General features: G+C 45.7%; 1 protein-coding gene across 3 annotated transcripts in view; it reads right to left on the minus strand.

Annotated features, from left to right (window-relative positions):
* LOC140203253 (netrin-1-like) overlaps positions 1 to 15885 on the minus strand; it is a 416761-nt gene that overhangs the window by 222957 nt on the left and 177919 nt on the right. The window lies entirely within an intron of this gene.

Here is a 15885-nt window from a genome sequence, read left to right on the forward strand (position 1 = left end):
GACACCACTGAGCCAGCCAATCTGTTTTGCTCCTACACATCTTCTTATTGGCATCTGAAATTCTGCCAACATCAGTAACAGCATCGATGAATTAATAAGAAGGCGTTTGAGCTGTGCCTAGCCACACAGTCATGAGCGTGAAGAGAAACAGAACACTGGGTTAATCACACATCCACGAGGTGAGCCTGTGTTGATTGTCAGTGAGGAGGAGATGTTATCTCTGATCTGCACTGACTATGTTCTCCCGATGAGGAAATGAAAGGTGCCGTTATAGAGGCCCAGCTTTTGGTGCTTGTTGATGAGTACTGATGGGATGAGGGTGTTGAATGCTGAGTTGTAATCAGTAAACAGCAACCTGACATTTGCACTACTGTCATCCAGCTACTCCAAAGCTGTGTGGAGAGCCAGGAAGATTGTGTCCTCTGTAGATCTGTGTGGCAGTAGACAAACTGCAGTCAGTCCAGGTCCTTGCTCAGGCAGGATTTAATTCTATCCATGACTAGCCTCTCATAGCACTCCACAGTTCACATGAGTACAACTGGACGATAGTCATTGAACAGCTCACCTTCCTCTTCTTCAGTATGATTGCTGCTCTTCTGAACATCCAACTACAGCACTTGGGGGGGGGGGAATGAGGAATTTGCAAATTCCCCCTGAATATTCTCGTTTCCTCTCACAGCCCAAGGGTGTGCTGGTGAGTTAATTGGCTGCTTGGTTAAGGTTGGGCTGGTGGACTAATTAGATACACAGTTAAGGTTGTGCTGGTGGGTGGAGGTTGTACTGGTGGGTTAATGGGCTGCTGGGCTAAGGATGTGCTCGTGGGTTAATTGGCTGGTGTGTTAATTCGGTGCTGGGTTAAAGTTGTGCTGGTGTGTTAATTCGGTGCTGGGTTAAGGGTGTGCTGGTGTGTTAATTCGGTGCTGGGCTAAAGTTGTGCTGGTGTCTGACCCTCCAAGGAAGGAGTTGTAAAGTTTGATGGCCACAGGCAGAAATGACTTCCTATGACGCTCAGTGCTGCATCTCGGTGGAATGAGTCTCTGGCTGAATGTACTCCTGTGCCCACCCAGTACATTATGTAGTGGATGGGAGACATTGACCAAGATGGCATGCAACTTAGACAGCATCCTCTTTTCAGACCACCGTGAGAGAGTCCAGTTCCATCCCCACAACATCACTGGCCTTAAGAATGAGTTTGTTGATTCTGTTGGTGTCTGCTACCCTCAGCCTGCTGCCCCAGCACACAACAGCAAACATGATAGCACTGGCCACCACAAACTCGTAGAACATCCTCAGCATCGTCCGGCAGATGTTAAAGGACCTCCGTCTCCTCAGGAAATAGAGACGGCTCTGACCCTTCTTGTAGACAGCCTCAGTGTTCTTTGACCAGTCCAGTTTATTGTCAATTCGTATCCCCAGGTATTTGTAATCCTCCACCATGTCCATACTGACCCCCTGGATGGAAATAGGGGTCACCGGTACCTTAGCTCTCCTCAGGTCTACCACCAGCTCCTTAGTCTTTTTCACATTAAGCTGCAGATAATTCTGCTCACACCATGTGACAAAGTTTCCTACCTTAGCCCTGTACTCAGCCTCATCTCCCTTGCTGATGCATCCAACTATGGCAGAGTCATCCGAAAACTTCCGAAGATGACAAGATTCTGTGCAGTAGTTGAAGTCCAAGGTGTAAATGGTGAAGAGAAAGGGAGACAAGACAGTCCCCTGTGGAGCCCCAGTGCTGCTGATCACTCCGTCGGATACACAATGTTGCAAGCACACGTACTGTCATCTGCCAGTCAGGTAATCAAGAATCCATGATACCAGGAAAGCATCCACCTGCACCGCTGTCAGCTTCTCCCCCAGCAGAGCAGGGCGGATGGTGTTGAACGCACTGGAGAAGTCAAAAAACATGACCCTCACAGTGCTCGCTGGCTTTGTCCAGGTGGGCGTAGACACGGTTCAGCAGGAAGACGATGGCATCCTCAACTCCTAGTTGGGGCTGGTAGGCGAACTGGAGGGGATCTAAGTGTGGCCTGACCGTAGGCTGGAGCAGCTCCAGAACAAGTCTCTGCAGGGTCTTCATGATGTGGGAGGTCAATGCCACTGGTCTGTAGTTATTGAGGCCGCTGGGGCGCAGCGTCTTCGGCACAGGGACGAGGCAGGACATCTTCTACAGTACAGGAACCCTCCGGAGCCTCAGGCTCAGGTTGAATACATGGCGAAGTACTCCACATAGCTGAGGGGCACAGGCTTTGAGCACCCTGGTACTGACACCATCCGGTCCTGCAGCCTTGATTGGGTTGAGACATTTCAGCTGTCTTCTCACCTGTTCAGCTGTGAAGCCCACCGTGGTGGTTTCGTGTGGGGAAGGGGTATAGTCATAAGAGCAGGGTGGGGGACTGTGAGGAGGGGTAGGAGGGGAGAGTGGAATATGTGTTGGTTGGGGACCGACAACAGATGACTCATGTGTGGGATGGGCGGGGGCCACAATGTCAAATCTGTTAAAGAACAGGTTAAATTCATTGGCCCTGTCCACACTGCCTTCCGCTCCTCTGTTGCTAGTTTGCCGGAACCCAGTGATGGTCCTCATCCCCCTCCAGACCTCGCTCATGTTGTTCTGCTGGAGTTTCCACTCAGGCTTCCTCCTGTACCTGTCTTTAGCCTCCCTGATCCTGGCTTTCAGGTCCCTCTGTATTGCCCTCAGCTCCTCCCTATTTCCATCTCTAAATGCTCTCCAAAAAACAACAAACTTCATAATGTATTGTATGTCATTAATAATGAACCTGATTCTGGGGAGTATGACATGAGAAAGGAGCTCTAAACGTTGCAGTACAATGCCATCTGTCACCTTGGTGACTACACTGATGCCTAAAAGCCTGGGTACTTGGTATTACGTTATCTAGTATTCTTTGAGTGCTTGGTTCCTGTATTGGATTCCAGAATGTCTGAAAGCCCAATGTTAACTAGAGTTTTGCCGAAGGATTTTGGCCTGAAATGTCAACTGTACTTTTTTCCATAGATGCTGCCTGGCCTGCTGAGTTCCTCTAGCATTTTGTGTGTGTTACTCGGATTTCCAGCATCCGCAGATTTTCTCTTGCCAGTGTTAACTAGGTTGTTGACTGGCAACTTGTGGCTGGGAATAAAATGTTTCACTTTCTCTGAGTGCATATGTTCCATGTCTAGCACTTGAGTCCTAATCTGCCTTGTGTTGATGTGTCAGCGTCTCTGGTGTCTGGATTAGGTGCCCCAGTTGGGGGAAAGCTATTTAGGCATTCCATTTAGGGGGTTGAGGTATCCCAGTTAAGGGGTTTAGGTGTCCCAGTTAGGGGGAGCAAGCTACTTATGTTGCAGTTCAGGTTTAGGTGTCTGAGTAGCTGTTGACTATGTGTGTGATGTTATTTATTTGTGCCCATTGTTGGATGCCTGGTATCTGCTGTATCTTTTGTTGGGTGTCTGTTCAAACGTACTGTAAATCCACAGGTAAGATCACTTCAAATCCTCGGTATTATTTATTGGACCAATTTAAGATATTTTCCTTAAATAATTACATTATTCGTACTTCAAGGTTGTGTAGTTTCATTCCAAGAAATGGAGCAATCTGAGCAATTCTGACTGATTGCAGAGTAACCTTTGCATTTTTGCAGGAGCTCAGACCCAGTGCAATGTGGGAAACAGCGATAGAAGTCACTGCCAACAGACAGCCTCTTCCTGTGTGTGTGTGTGTTTTGTATCAGGATGCCTAACATCTGTCTGCCTTGTGTCTGTGTGTCTAGATACTGCAGCCTGTTTGTCTGGGCCTTTACATCTGTGCTCTGGACATCTAGTTATCAGATATCTCTATATGTGTGTTTGTGTGCATTTGCTTCTTTAACGTCTGGACATCTAGTTCCACCGTCTGTGTGTCTAATGCCCAGGTATTCAGATGTCTGGTGCTGGGTGCCTAATGTTGGGGGTCCATATGTCTGGTGTCTGATTGTCTAATGTCTGGTTGCTGGGCGCCTAATGTTTAGATTCCAGACATCTGTTGGCCAAGTGTCAAGTGTCTGGGTGTTCAAATGTCTGGTGTCTAGGTGTCTAATGCCTGGGTACCTAGGGTTTTGTTGTCTGAGTGCCTAATGTCTGGTGTCTGGGCTCCGTTACTTTCCATCTTTGTATTTCAGTTTCCTTTCTTGTTAGTACCTCAGTTTTGTGTACAACTGTGATATTAAGGTGAACTGAAGGGTTGATACAGATTTTTTTGGCAGAGGCTGTCTGTTGGCAGTGAGTTCCAAAAGCGGCTGCTTCCCACATTGCACTGGGCCTATGCTCCAGGAAAAATGCAAAGGTTACCCTGCAATCAGTCAGAATTGTTCATGTTGCTCTGAAACTGCAGAACCTTCAAGTACAAACAAAGTACAGATTTAAGAAAAAACTCAAATTGGTCCCATAAATAATAGTGAGGATTTGATGTTGTTCCAGTTTTGGAATCAATGTTTGCAACCCAGAATCCTGCCATGAATTTCATCCAACTCTCCATCTCGAATATCAATCTTTCCCTTTAATCAGTTTTACAAATAAACATGATTCCAAGAGGCATGGCCCTCAGTGCCTGTTTTGTTACTCAGACTGTGATCCAGATATTAAACAAAGCCTACTCTACTTTGCCTTGGAGATACGGCACTTTCTACAAGTCTGAGGCAGAGATTCCAAGCTTGCCTCACTGGTAAATCTCTTTCGCTCAGCCAGATTTGGGGTACATTCACTGCTGAACCTGGATTTTAATTTTTCTTGCACTGCAGAGCCCCATCCCAGAGACTTATTGGTGAAGAAATCTCAGGTGCACCAATAGTACCAGACTAGCTTCAGGAACACACCTGGACCTGGGAAATAAACCCGGCTTCTGTGACCGTCCAGCAGAGGGCGAGGCTGGTACATTAGGCATCTAGGAGACTCATGAAGGATTGAGAAAACAGGGGTTTTGCGCCGTGCAGATGATCATGGAGTAGATTTATATAGGTTGACACAATATTGAGGACTGAAGGGCCCACTGATGTACAGTGGGCCTGTCACACTTCGAGGAAACCAATGGGCATTGTCACACTCCTGAGAAGGACCAATCAGCTCTGTCCTTCCAAAGTGTACCACCTCACACTTCTCCGGGTCGAACTCCATCTGTCACTTCTCAGCCCACTTCTGCATCCTATCAATGTCTCTCTGCAATCTTCGACAATCCTCTACACTATCTACAACACCATCAACCTTAGGGGCTGCTTCATAAGTTCCGGTTGCACTTCAGCCCCACTCTCCTGACCTTTGGGCACCTAGTGCCGAGGAGTGTGGGTTAGTCAGGTGACCTCTTGGTTGGTTTTTCTGGGCCTGGACACTCACAGATGCAGGCAGAGGGCCATCAGTATTCCAGACAATGCTCTCTTGTCTGCTGTCTTCCCTTCAGGAATAGCTTCTTCCCCTCTGCTATATGATTCCTAAATGGATACTGAACCCATGAACACGACCACACTTCTTTTTCTATATTATTTCTGTTTTTGCACTATTTTAATTTATTTAATATAAATAAACTGCATATTTATTTCCTGTAACTGATTTTCTTATTTATTTAAAAGATGTACTTCTCATCTTTTTTACCAGTCCTGGAATATGTCGACTGTTTACTCTTTTCCATAGATGCTGCCTGACCTGCTAAGTTCCTCCAGCACTTTGTGTTGCTTGGATTTCCAGCATCTGCAGATTTTCTCATCTTTGTACTTATTTACTGATCTATCTTTCTTTCTATATTATCATTTATTGCATTGTACTGCTGCTTCTAAATTAACAAATTTCACAACGCAGGCCAGTGATAATAAATCTGATTCGGAGTATGATTTTTCCAGGAATACTGCATGTCCTTGCCCATTTGTGCCTGGACTTCCTGGAGACCTTAAATAGAACAGTATAGCATAGTACTCATCCTTTAACCCACAATGCTGTGCTGAAATTTTAACCTACTCTAAAATCAATCTAACCTTCCCTTCCCATGTAGACCTTCATTTTTCATTGTGCCTATTTAAGAATCTCTTAAATGTCCTTAATGTATCTGCCTCTACCATCATCCCTGGCAGGGATGATGCATTCCATGCATCCACTACCCTCTGCATAAAATCCTACCTCTGACATCCTCTCTATACTTTCCTCCAATCAGCTTAAAATTATGCCCTTTCTTCTGGGACTGTTGTCCATCTTGAACAGGGATGACTTCTCCTACAATTGATGTAAATATTCTGATCAAAGTTAGGTAAACATGCAAATAAACATCTTTTTAAAAAAATTTAATACATACAACATTCAGTACGTTTCACAGGAAAAATCAAATAACAATTGGTGCCTAACCAGTGAACAGGAGACAGATGATTATTTAAAGGGTTGAAGGTTCATGTTGGTCATAAAGGAGAAGAGGACAATAGAGCTTTTCTGAGGGAACTCCATAGCCTAAGGCTTTGGCAGCAAAAGGCACATTTCTCAGTGGGCTGAGTAATATGCAGAAAATGAATGGTGCAAAGATCTTGGATGGTTATAGGAATGGAGCAACGGAAATTGATACCAGTGGTAGGCAGGAAGGAGGAGACATCTTGAAGACCATTATTCAGCTTTACCTGATGACAACAGTCCCCAGTACACTCACCATTCTACGTGGTTGCTACTCCACTCACATCTTCACACAGCTAATGGCCTCGAATTATATTCCAATGAAAGGAAATGTAAAGTTTCCTTATCTAAGTCCTCTGAAGTACTTTTATTCCATTTGCCTCAACTGCTCCCTGAGTTAATTATTCTCCTTGTTTTCTGAGTTTCCTACTAGATTTACTAAAGACTATTCCACATTCTTCATCTCTGATATGAAAGATACTGAAATTAAGTTGGAACATTTTCTTCCCCTGGTCATTGACTTCATCATGATGGGCAGCATACATGCTCCTGTTAATATCAACGCTAAGCTTCAGAGGGTTAAGATCTTCATGTTAACATCAGTAATAGCGTGTCATGGTGCAACCACACTGATGCCACATCCAATGAAGCACACCAGTGTCTCTACTTCCTCAGGAGGCTACAGAATTTGGCATGTTCCCTTTGATCCGGATGCATCAAGGTTTGATATGGTATCTACTCTGCCTATGACCGGCAGAGAGTTGTGAACACAGCTCAGCACATCACAGAAACCAACCTCCTCTCCATGGACTCCATCTACACTTCTCGCTGCTTCAGTAAAGTAGCCAGCATAATCAAAGCCACCATCTACCCCGGACATTATCTCTTCTCCCTCCTCCCGCTGATCAGAATATACAAAAGCCTGAAAGCATGTACCATCAGGCTCAAGGACAGTGCTTTGCAACTGTAACACATATACCCGTACAATTACCAGTGTCTCTCAGTATATTGCTTTCAAAAAGTACCTGGCCGCTCATAAGAGTATTTGGTTTATTGCCCCTCTCAAAGATTTGTACATTGACTTGGGTCCAACAGACAGATAAAGATGGTTTTCAGTAAGGTGCTTGACAAGGTCCCTCATGGGAGGCTCATCCAACAGGCAAATGGCTGTTTGGATTCAAAATTGGCTTGTCTATAGAAGACCGAGGGTAGTGATTGGTAGGGCTTACTTTGGCTTGAACTCCATGATTGGTACCGTTCTGCAGGGATCTATGTACTGGGACCCCTGCTGCTTCTGATATATGCAAATAACCTGGATGTATGGTTTAGTAAGTTTGCAGATGATACAAGATTGGTGTGTTGTGGATCGTGCAGAAGACTGGCAAAGTATATAGATCAGTTGCAGGTATTATTGGAGAAATAGCAGAAGTATCTTAATTTCAGCTTTGTAAAGTTCAAAGTTATGCTGGTAGTTTTACACAAACTCTTCCACTAGAATATTACATCTGTAGGGAATGTGTTGCAGCAGAAGGGGAACACAGCCAGATGGGAATGATGAAATGGATCTCATAACATGTTGGCTGTTCTGTACTGCATTTCCTCATAAACAGCATTGCCAAAATTCCAGCCTATAACTCACTCCCGGGTATCTGTTTGTCTACTTAGAAAACCCAACCCCCTCCCTGAGGCCCTCAATTAGATTCCGGCCTGAAGTTCCTTCCTACAGTCTCCCACTGCCCTCTTCTCCTTGTAAAATCCAAGTGGCCAGTGCCCCCCTACCCAAACAACCTTACCAGTAATATGACATTAGTGTGTCCACAAGAACATATCTTAGAAAAAAACATCAAAGTTCATCGAGCTTATTCACCATGAGCTCACTAAGGGAGCCTGACTGTTAAAGGAGAGACATTTAACAACATCTCTGACAGTAAGTTTATCAACCCTTCCAAAAATGTGGTTGGAATTTTTTTCAGGGCGGGTGGAAAGTAAAAGGAATAAAATTAAAAACTTGAAACAGTCCTTTGCAAACATGGTAACAAGATACAAAGTTGGAAGTCTAAGAATTGCTCAGTTTAATTGAACAAACATAAAATGTAATGAGAATATCAAAAGCATGGGTTACCAGTCTGAGGTTACACCACACTGGAGAGATATGGAGAAAATATTTGACGAGAGCAGAGAAGAACAACAATAACTGCCAACAATGACAAATGTCCTTAGATAGGCTGGCCTTAGTACAATCTCCATTAAGCAGAACATGAGCAGCATTTGGTAAATATGGAGAGGGTTTAAGGCAGAGAATTCCCCAATGACCTGGCCTCCACAGCTGCCTGTGGTAACAAAACTCACCAACATCTGGCTAAAGAAATTTATCTGCACCTCTGTTTTAAATGGACACCCCTCTATCCTGAGGCTGCACCCCCTTGTCCTATTCTCCCCCACCAGGGGAAACATCCTTTCCACATCTACTCTGTCTGGGCCTTTCAACATTCGAAAGGTTTCAATGAGAACCCCCCTCATCCTTCTAAATTCCAGCAAGTACAGTCCCAGAGCTATCAAATGTTCCTCGTATGATAACCCTTTCATTCCTAGAATCATCCTTGTGAACCTCCTCTGAACCCTCTCCAACTCCAGCTCATCTTTTCTCAGATGAGGAGCCCAAAACTGTTCACGACATTCAAGATGAGGCCTCACCAGTGCGTTATAAAGCCTCAGCATCACATCCCTGCTCTTGTATTCTAGACCTCTTGAAATGAATACTAACATTGCATTTGAACTTTTTAATTCAGAGGAAGAAGGCTGTGAGTGAACGGCTGATTTCGGAACCAAGGCAATATTTACCACTTGGGGTGAAAGAGAGGCTAGACTGCGCAGGCGTGTGAAATCAGCCAGCAGAGTGTGAAAGGTTTAAAAAGAAGACCGCCATATCCAGCAAGTAGCATTCGGAGCGGGCAGCAGAGTGATAGGGCTTTGGCTCAACGGGCTTAGGCGGTAACGGGACGAGGGGAGGTAGGTTTACTGGTGTCATTTGCGGAAAGGAGGAAGTATGTGTGTGAGGCCAGTCTTCTGTGCTCGGTGTCAGATGTGGGAGGTCCTGGAGTCTCCCAGCCTCCCAGACGGCCATATCTAAGCCAGGTGTGTCGAGCTGCAGCTCCTGAGGGACCGAGTTAGGGAACTGGAGATGCAGCTCGATGACTTTCGCCTGGTCAGAGAGAAGAGGCGGTGATAAAAAGGAGTTATAGGCAGATGGTCATACCAGGGCCACGGGAGACAGACAAGTGGGTAACAGTCAGGAGAGGGATGGGTAAGAGTCAGGTACTAGAGAGTACCCCTGTGGCTGTACCCCTTGACAATAAGTACTCCTGTTTGAGTACTGTTGGCGGTAACGGCCTACCTAGGGGAAGCAACAGTGGCCATGCCTCTGGCACAGAGTCTGGTCCTGTGGCTCAGAAGGGTAGGGAAAGGAAGAGGAAGGCAGTAGTGATAGGGGACTCTATAGTTAGGGGTCAGATAGGCAATTTTGTGGATGCAGGAAAGAAACTCGGATGGTAGTTTGCCTCCCAGATGCCAGGATCTGGGATGTGTCAGATTGCGTCCAAGATATCCTGCAGTGAGAGGGAGAACAGCCAGAGGTCGTGGTACGTATTGGTACCAATGACATAGGTAGAAAAAGGGAAGAGGTCCTGAAAAAAGAGTACAGGGAGTTAGGAAGCAAGTTGAGAAGCAGGACCGCAAAGGTAGTAATCTCGGGATTACTGCCTGTGCCATACGACAGGGAGAATAGGAATAGAGTGAGGTGGAGAATAAATGCGTGGCTAAGGGATTGGAGAGGGGACAGGGATTCAGATTTCTGGATCATTGGGACCTCTTCTGGGGCAGATGTGACCTGTACAAAACGGACGGGTTGCACTTGAAACCCGGGGGACCAATATCCTGGCGGGGAGGTTTGCTAAGGCTACTAGGGAGAGTTTAAACTAGAATTGTTGGGGGGTGGGAACCAAACTGAAGAGACTGGGGAAGAGGAGGTTGGCTCACAAACAGAGAAAGCTTGTAGACAGTGCGAGAGGGAGGATAGGTGGGTGATAGAGAAGGGATGCGCTCAGACCGAAGGTTTGTGATGTGTCTATTTTAACGTAAGGAGTGTTGTGAACAAAGCGGATGAGCTTAGAGTGTGGATCAGTACTTGGAGATATGATGTGGTGGCCATTACAGAGACTTGGATGGCTCAGGGACAGGAATAGTTACTTCAAGTGCTGGGTTTTACATGTTTCAGAAAGGACAGGGAGGGAGGCAAAAGAGGTGGGGGGGGCGTGGCACTGTTGATCAGAGATAGTGTCATGGCTGCAGAAAAGGTGGACACCATGGAGGATTGTCTACAGAGTCTTTGTGGGTGGAGGTTAGGAACAGGAAGGGGATCAATAACTTTACTGGGTGTTTTTTATCATCCGCTCAATAGTAACAGGGATATCGAGGAGCAGATAGGGAAACAGATCCTGGGAGGCATAATAATAATAGAGCTGCTGTGATGGGAGATTTTAATTTGCCACTTATCGATTGGCATCTCCCTAGAGCAAGGGGTTTAGATGGAGTGGAGTTTGTTAGGTGTGTTCAGGAAGGTTTCTTGACACAATATGTAGATAAGCCTACAAGAGGAGAGGCTGTACTTGATTTGGTATTGGGAAATGAACCTGGTCGGGTGTCAGATCTCTCAGTGGGAGAGCATTTTGGAGATAGTGATCATAATTCTATCTCCTTTACAATAGCATTGGAGAGAGGTAGGAACAGACAAGTTAGAAAAGTGTTTAATTGGAGTAAGGGGAATTATGAGGCTATCAGGCAGGAACTTGGAAGCTTAAATTGGAAACAGGTGTTCTCAGGGAAAAGTACGGAAGAAATATGGCAAATGTTCAGGGGATATTTGTGTGGAGTTCTGCATAGGTACGTTCCAATGAGACAGGGAAGTTATAGTAGGATACAGGAACCGTGGTGTACAAAGTCTGTAATAAATCTAGTCAAGAAGAAAAGAAAAGCTTACAAAGCATTCAGAGAGCTAGGGAATGTTAGAGATCTAGAAAATTACAAGGGTAATAGGAAGGAGCTTAAGAAGGAAATTAGGAGAGCCAGAAGGGGCCATGAGAAGGCCTTGGCGGTCAGGATTAAGGAAAACCCCAAGGCATTCTACAAATATGTGAAGAGCAAGATGATAAGACATCAAAGAAAAGGACCTATCAAGTGTGACAGTGGGAAATCTGTATGGAACCGGAGGAAATAGCAGAGGTACTTAATGAATACTTTACTTCAGTATTCACTGTGGAAAAGGATCTTGGTGATTGTAGTGATGACTTGCAGCAGACTGAAAAGCTTGAGCATGTAGACATTAAGAAAGAGTATGTGCTGGAGCTTTTGGAAAGCATCAAGTTGGATAAGTCGTAAACACAAAATATTCTGCAGATGCTGGGGTCAAAGCAAAACACACAACACACTGCAGGAACTCAGCAGGTCGGGCAGCATCCGTGGAAATGAACAGTCAACGTTTCGGCTGAGACCCTTCGTCAGGACTGAAGAGGGAGGGGGCAGGTGCCCTATAAAGAAAGTGAGGGGAGGGTGGGGAGGAGAAGGCTGGTAGGTTCCAGGTGAAAAACCAGGAAGGGGAAAGATAAAGGGATGGGGGAGGGGAAGCAGGGAGGGGATAGGCAGGAAAGGTGAAGGAATAGGGGAAAACACAACGGGTAGTAGAAGGAGGCGGAACCATGAGGGAGGTGATAGGCAGCTGGAGGAGGGGGCAGAGTGAAACTGGGATAGGGGAAGGGAGAGGGAGGGAATTACTGGAAGCTGGAGAATTCAATGTTCATGCCAAGGGGCTGGAGACTACCCAGACGGTATATGATGTGTTGCTCCTCCAACCTGAGCTTGGCCTCATTATGGCAGTAGAGGAGGCCATGTATGGACATATCCGAATGGGAATGTGAAGTCGCCAGGACCGGATGAGATGTACCCCAGGCTACTGTGGGAGGAGAGGTAGGAGATTGCTGAGCCTCTGGCGATGATCTTTGCGTCATCAGTAGGGAGGGGAAAGGTTCCGGAGGATTGGAGGGTTGCGGATGTTGTTCCTTTATTCACTAAAGGAAGTAGAGATAGCCCACGAAAATTTAGACCAGTGATTCTTACCTCAGTTGTTGGTAATGTGATGGAGCAGATCCTGAGAGGCAGGATTTATGAACATTTGGAGAGGTATAATATGATTAGGAATAGTCAGCATGGCTTTGTGAAGGGCAGGTCATAAGTTACGCGCCTGATTGAATTTTTTGAGGATGTGACTAAACACGTTGATGAAGGAAGAGCAGTAGATGTAGTGTATATGGATTTCAGCAAGGCATTTGATAAGGTACCCCATGCCAGGCTTATTCAGAAAGTAAGGAGGCATGAGATCGAAGAGGACATTGCTTTGTGGATCCAGAACTGTCTTGCCCACAGAAGGCAAAGTGTGGTTGTAGACAGGTCATATTCTGCCTGGAGGTCGGTCACCAGTGGAGTGCTCAGGGATCTGTTCTGGGACTCTTACTCTTCGTGATTTTTATAAATGACCTGGATGAGGAAGTGGAAGGATGGGTAAGTTTGCTGATGACGCAAAGGTTGGAGGTGTTGCGGATAGTGTGGAGGGCTGTCAGAGGTTACAGCGGGACATTGATAGGATGCAAAACTGGGCTGAGAAATGGCAGATGGAGCTCAACTCAGATAAGTGTGAAGTGGTTCATGTTGGTAGGTCAAATATGATGGCAGAATATAGCATTAATGGTAAGACTCTTGGCACTGTGGAGGATCAGAGGGATCTTGGGGGCTGAGTCCATAGGACGCTCAAAGCGGCTGCGCAGGTTGACTCTGTGGTTAAGAAGGCATACGGTGTATTGGTCTTCATCAATTGTGGGACTGAATTTAGGAGCCAAGAGGTAATGTTGCAGCTATATAGGACCCTGGTCAGACCCCACTTGAAGTACCGTGCTGAGTTCTGGTCACCTCACTACAGGAAGAATGTGGAAACCATAGGAAGGGAGATTTACAAGAATGTTGCCTGGATTGGGGAGCATGCCTTATGAGAATAGGTTGAGTGAACTTGGCCTTTTCTCCTTGGAGCGACGGAGGATGAGAGGTGACCTGATAGAGGTGTATAAGATGATGAGAGCCATTGATCGTGTGGATAGTCAGAGGCTTTTTCCAAAGGTTGAAATGGTTGCCACAAGAGGACACAGGTTCAAGGTGCTGAGGAGTAGGTACAGAGGAGATGTCAGGGGTAAGTTTTTTCCTCAGAGAGTGGTGAGTGCGTGGAATGGGCTGCCGGCAACGGTGGTGGAGGCGGATACGATAGGGTTTTTTTAAGAGACTTTTGGATAGGTACATGGAGCTTGGAAAAATACAGGGCTATAGGTAAGCCTAGTAACTTCTAAGGTAGGGACATGTTCAGCACAACTTTGTGGGCCAAAGGGCCTGTATTGTGCTGTAGGTTTTCTGTTTCTGTGTTACTGTGTTTCTATGAATTCCTCACTACTGACTCAATCTGCAAGTTAACCTTTAGGATGTTCTGCACAAGGACTCCCATTTTCAGATTTTTGGATTTTCTCCTTGTATAGAAAATAGTCTGCACATTTATTTCTACTACCAAAGTGGATAACCATGCATTTTCCAACAGTGTATTTCATTTGCCACTGCCTTGCCCATTCTCCCAATCTGTCTAAGTATTTCAGCAGCCTTCCTGTTTTCTCAACACTATCTGCCCCTCTACCAATCTTCATATCATCTGCAAACTTGGCAACAAAGCCATCTATTCCATCATCTAAATCATTGATATACATCATAAAAAGAAGCAGTCCCAACACCAACCCCTGAAGAACACCACTGGTCACTGGCAGCCAACCAGAAAAGGATCCTTTTATTCCCACTTGCTGCCTTCTACCAGCCAGCCACGCTTTAACCATGCCACTAACTTTCCTGTAATACCATGACCTTTAAATTTGGTAAGCAGCCTCATGTGTGGCACCTTGTCAAAGGCTTTCTAAAAGCTGAAATATACAACATCCACTGCATCCCCTTTATCTAACCTACTAGTAATCCCTTCAAAGAATTCTGACAGGTTCGCTAGGCAAGATTTTCCCTTAAGGAAACCGTGCTGATCTTGTCCTATGTCACCTTGTACTCCAGAACCTCATCCTTAAAAATTGACTTAAAGGGTTATAGCAATGGGATAACAATTGAACTGATGTACCCCAACTGGGGAAGGGGCACCCATAGTGCTGTTTGGGAGGGAGTTCTAGGACCTGAAGGTGTCTTATGCACTGAAGCAGTTGCCCTTGATAGTTTGGGTTATGCTGTGGGGATGGGCAAATAATGGCAGTGCATACTGACAATTATACTGCAGTCACTATGCACCAGTGGTGGAAGAAATAATTGTTCCAGAAGGTGGATATAAGAGATAAGAAGCAGAATGAGGCCATTTGACCCATGAGGTCTGCTCCGCCATTTCATCATGGCTGATCCATTTCCCTCTCAGCCCCAGTCTCCTGCCTTCTCCCCGTATCTCTTCATGCCCTGATTAATCAAGAACCTATCAACCTCTGCCTTAAATATACCCAACGACTCAGCCTCCACAGCCACCTGTGACAACAAATTCAACAGGTTCACTATTCTCTGGCTTAAGAAATTCTTCCTCATTTCCATTCTAAAAGGATGCTCCTCTGTTCTGAGGCTGTGTCCTCTGGTCTCAGACTCCCCTGAAGGCTAATTTGCAGATTGAGTCAGTGATAAGGAAGGCAAATGTGATGTTAACATTCACTTTCAGAGGACTAGAATATAAAAGCAAAGATGTAATATTGAGGCTTCATAAAGTTCAAACATCCTCTCCAAATCCACTCTATCGAGGCCTTTCACCATTGGATAGGTTTCAATGTGGTCATCTCCATTCTTCAGAATTCCAATGAGTTCAAGCCCAGAGCCATTAAATGCTCCTCAAATGATAAGCCTTTCAACCTTCCAGTTTTGATGGCACTACCGAATGTGTGTGACAGCTTCCTGGTTGTCAAAAAGCTACGAAATCCAACTAAAGACATCAGTAAAAATACCTTTCCTGAGGTAAACTGTGTTACATTATAGCTGCAAACAGTGAAGGGACAAGCAATTGCTGGGGATGAGTCAATGCAGATGAATTCCAACACTCATACAGCTGGCCTTGGGGCAAGGTAGAATTGCTTTGGGTGCTGTAAGTAGAAGTCGAGGTCCGGGTAGAGGAGATCCGAAATTTGACGCTCGTACAGCTGGCCTTGGGGCAAGGTTGGATACCCTCAGTGCCAAGCTGACTTGAAGAGCTGGAGAGCAGCTTTGGGCTGGGAGGTGAATTCTGGGCCCGGGGCGAGTTGATGGGCAGCATGGTCTAGGCCCCACACACAAAATGCTAGAGGAACTCAGCAGGCCAGGCAGCATCTATGGAAAAAAAGTACAGCT

This window comes from Mobula birostris, chromosome 9 (assembly GCF_030028105.1).
Source record: "Mobula birostris isolate sMobBir1 chromosome 9, sMobBir1.hap1, whole genome shotgun sequence".
NCBI classification, from domain to species: domain Eukaryota; kingdom Metazoa; phylum Chordata; class Chondrichthyes; order Myliobatiformes; family Myliobatidae; genus Mobula; species Mobula birostris.